Source organism: Echinops telfairi, unplaced genomic scaffold (genome assembly GCF_000313985.2).
Source record: "Echinops telfairi isolate 266 unplaced genomic scaffold, ASM31398v2 ScPeMD7_2;HRSCAF=8, whole genome shotgun sequence".
Taxonomy (NCBI): domain Eukaryota; kingdom Metazoa; phylum Chordata; class Mammalia; order Afrosoricida; family Tenrecidae; genus Echinops; species Echinops telfairi.
Window position 1 is genome coordinate 51042960 of NW_022103898.1, and position 4941 is coordinate 51047900.

Below are 4941 nucleotides of genomic sequence, written 5' to 3' on the forward strand. Positions count from 1 at the left end.
TCATTCATCTTTGTTTCCAACTTTTGCATTTCAAATACCAATAATTCTTAATGTTTCTTGATTACGTGATTAATCAATTTCAGACTAAAGACATTGGTAGCGTTCTTTCAATTTCAGCATTACCAGCTTTAGCGATTGTTGCATGCAGTTGAATAATAATTGTATTGGTCGGATTTCTTTGTATGAGGATATATATTTCCCTATCACAGACAGCATTGCATTTCAAGACAGAATTTTAAATGTCCTTTTTTATGATGAATGGCATGCCATTCCTCTGGATTCTGTCACTCCCAGAATAGTAAACCATAAGATTTGCTTATTCAAAATGGCCAAAACCCATGTATTTCAGCTTACTACCACTTAGGATGTGAATCATTATACATCCATTTCATTTTTGGCAACTCAAATTTTCCTAGATTCATACATTCCAAGTTCTGATTATTAATTGATATTTGCAGCTGTTTCTTCTTATTTGAGTTTCTTCTCATGACCCATCACTGAATGAAGGTCCTAAAGGCTTTAGTCCATTAACATCATCATAGTCAACTCTACTCTGTCAAGGCAGCTTTTCCTCAGCCATATTTTGAGTGCCTTTCAACCTTAGAAACCTCATCTTCTGACTCTATTTCTAGAAGGTTCTTGTTCTAGTCATGAGGTTTTCGGTATCTGAAATGATTCAATGTTATCTGGAAGGTTTTCAGTGGCTAATTCCTCAGAAATGGACAACCTATTCCTTCTTCATAGACCCCTCTTATTCTGGAAACTTTGCTGAAACTTGTTCACTTTTAGTGGACCTGCTGGTTTTTGAAAGACCAGTGACATAGCTTCCAGCATCACAGCAACACACAGTTGCTTCCAGCCATCATAGCATAACAAACACCCAAACAATTGAAGACAAGTGATGGTACAGGGATAAAATATGATGATGTTCACATTTCTCCTCTAAAATAAATAATGGTAGTTAATATTTATGTAATATCAAATAAAGTTCTAGGCAGTTTTTAAGTGTATTACACATATTCACTAATTTAATCTTCACAATAACTCTGAAGTAAGGGTACCATTCTTCCCTGTTTATAAATGAATGATGAACAGAAAAATATTGGCTCAGGGCCATATTACTAGATAATGGCATAGACAAGAATGTAATCCAACTAGTTTGATTTGAGTCTACCCTAACAGCCATTCTGTATATGATCACTCGCAATGTAAGCGATTTTTGAGTACGTGCACGCACACACACACACACACACACACAAACACCTGGGTAAGTCAAAAGGATAGCTACTGGAGTTCGTACATACATGGGCTTATTCCTGACAAAGCAGGCTCATTTCAAGCATGTCTCTGCAATCAGTGTATGACTGCAAACAAGTTCTCTCCGTAACGCTCACCATAGTCTTATTGGGTGACTCCAGAAAGAAGGTCCACCGGGAACTGGCTTCCAAGGGTGATGTGCTAACCAGTTCAATTCAAGGCAGAGGGCTCAGCTCCAAGGCTGTGACCACCCTCAATGATCCCAAAGGGGTAATTCACATAGCTTATCTTGAAAGACAGGATCATCATGGGAGTTTATTAGGATGAAGTTTTTAAGAAGATTAGAAACTATATTGGTGAGAAAAAGGCAAGGAAATTTTTACCAGGGATTGTTTTCCATCATGACAATGCACTTACTCATTCTTCAAGGGTAGCAAAGGGTGTCTTGTGAAAATTTCATTGGGAAACCTTACCCCACCCACCCTGCAGCTCAGATCTTGACTCTTCAGACAGACCCTTTGGTTCACAAAACCCAAATAATATGTACAAGGAATATAAATTGAGGCCTCTGAAGATGTAAAAAATTGCCATCTGACCTGGTGTAAATCAAAGAATGCAGAATTCAACTGGAAATGTAATAAGAAGATAAAAACAATGCCTTAGATGGAGCTATTGAGGAACAATAGCTCCATATTTTGATATTTTGTTTAAGAAAGGTTCCTATGACTTCATAACAAAACATTTTTTATTTATCCTCAGTTCTGTGTAGCTATATATGTATATATATGTATATATATATATATACACGTGTGTGTATATACATACACACACACATATGTGACAGAGTCTAAAAGTTCATAGAAAATGGAATGAGAGCTAATGGAGTTTTTGAAGTCCCTGATATGTATGTATTGTTGTTTCTCTTAGGTGCTATGTTAGACAGAGTTCTTTAGAGAAACAAAACCGGGACACAAATAATTTTATATATATTTATATAGATAGATAGCATAAGAAATAAAGTTAATTAATCTATAAAACAATACAAATGGCTCAGTGCAACTCACTTCCGTGAGACAGCTAATACACTGGCAGTCCTTCAAGTCTTGAGGACCACTGGGAAGTCCTCTGTAGAGCAATTCAGGCTATCCAGCCACAGGCAGCAAGCAGCAAGGCAGGTCACCAACAGTCACCCAGATGACAGGGTCTGACAGTCCCCAGCTCAAGAGATGTATATTCCAGTAGCATGGCGAAGAAAGTCTTGAAGGAACCTCAAGTTACAGTGACACAGTCCATGGGTTAGGTGTCCTATAGGTAGTGTAGCTAGAAAATGGAGGCAGAGAACAAGCAAGGCAGCCACACATTGTTCCAATCATCAAAGAGCAAGAGACAAAAAAGGCAAGGCTCGCCAAGCCATTTATCTCTCCATCCTTAAATTAATCCCACATGTGTTCATTGGCCATGTTGGCACAATAAATCTTAACTATCTCAGGTAGCGTGGAGTTGATTCTGACCCATAGCAAACCCAGTGTGCATCAAAACCATCCACTGCCCAGTCCTCATAATTTTTCCTATGCTTGAGCCCATTGTTGCAACCACTATATAAATCCATCTCATTAAGAGCCTTCCTCTTTTTTGATGCCTCTATACTTTACAAAACATGACATACTTCTCCAGAAACTGGTCTCCCCTGACAACATGTCCAAAGTACGTAAGACAAAGTCTCACTATCCTTGCTTCTAAGGAACATTCTGGCCGTACTTCCTTCAAGGCAGATTTGTTTGTTCTTTTGGTAGTCCGTGTATGAAGAGGAAGTTTCACGTCCTTACATCTAAGGAGCACTCTAGCCATACTTCTTCCAAGACAGATTTTAGTAGTCCATAGTACTTTCAATATTCTTCGCCAGCACCACAATTCAAATGCATCAATTCTTCTTCAGTCTTCCTTATTTGATGTACCAATTTTCACATGCAGATGAAATAATTGAAAACACCATGGCTTGGGCCAGGCACACCTTAGTCCTTAAAGTAACCTCCCTGCTTTTCAACACTCTAAAGAGACTTGTGTGGCATATTTACCCAATACAATGTGTCTTTTGATCTCTTGACAGCTGCTTCCATGAGCATTGATTATGGATCCAAGCAAAACTAAATCCTTGACAACTTCAACCTTTTCTCAATTTATCTTAATCCAATTGGTCCAGATGTGAGGATTTTTGTCTTCTTAATATTGAGTTGTCATCCTTACTGAAGGCTTCAAATCTTAATTTTCATCAGCAAGTGCTTCAACCTGTTTGCACTTTCAGCAAGCAAGGTCACCTGCATAACACAGACTTTTAAAAAGTCTCCCTCCATTTCTGATGCCACATCCTTTGTCATATAATCCAGCTTCTCTGATTATTTACTCAACATACAGATTGGGAAAATATGGTGAGAGCACACAGCCCTGATTGGGTGGGATGATGCATACAGGGAATGTATAACACTAATAGAGGAGTTTGGTCAGTCTTCATCACAACCTCCATGACGATAAGAATGCGTCACCTTTGAAGCAGCAGTAGAGAGAGAAGCCCCAAGGCCACCCCAGACCAGACCCCTCAGAGACTGGTCAGACTCAGGAGCAGTGCAGGGACTCTGGGGTATCTTCTCCTCATCTGGCCTGGGACTGTGGAACTGTGAAACAGAGTGACAGGCAAGCTGGCTTGTTAGACCCTTGAAGCAAAGGCCAAGGTATCAAATGGTTAAGAGACTGAAAACTGGAGAGGGAGAGCTGGCTCCTGGCTGAGAAGACCAGTGACAGTCTTCTTACTGTTTGCTGATCCTGTCTTATGGTTACCTACTTACCCACCCCCATAAAGCTCCTTAACTGTGGGGATTGTCTGTGATTTCTGAGTGACCATAGCAAGGAATTACCAAACCCAGTGTAGACAGAGCAACACAAGAAGAAGAGGCCTGGGCGATGCAGGTAACAAAGGATGGAGCAGGGAGACGTGTTTGACTTTTAGCTTGTAGCAACAGGGAAACAAAGGAGGTCAGCTATGCTTGCCTCAATTGCAGTTTACTACAGTGTCTGTCTTATGGCTCCAGGCATCAATCTATTCAGTATTACACAACTTGCTTTTTGTTGAAAATAAAAAATATGAGAAACGGGTTAACATCAAGTTAATACCTAAGAAAAATCATTGATTTCCTATAATATACAGGGTATTTCCTTATAGATTGATTCTACTAACATTAGCTGAGTACTGAACATGCTCTAAGCACTGATAGATGTGTTAGATATAACAGTGAGCAAAAGCAGAAACAGACCCTGTCTATTAGACTGTATAGTGGATGAGGCAGACATTAAGCCAATAATATCATCATAATTGTGCCAAGGGCTTTAAAGAAGAGATATGCAAGTATGATATCATGCAATGAGAGCAATAAATCAAGGGTTAGGAAAGAACTTTCTAATTCACTCTTGCCTTGTCACAGTGATCATAAAAGTACTTCTTAATTTGGGAAGTGTCAAACAATCAAAGTGTCCTGGAATTCTTAGCCAATATACACTGTCCTGAAAAGTCTCTAAAATTTAAACAGAAACAAGAAATACATCTCTGCTGTCTTAAAGCATCCGAGTCCTTAGGGTTTCTGGTTGATGAAGATACTGTTCCAAACTGCATATTCTTTAGTTAAGATATACAAA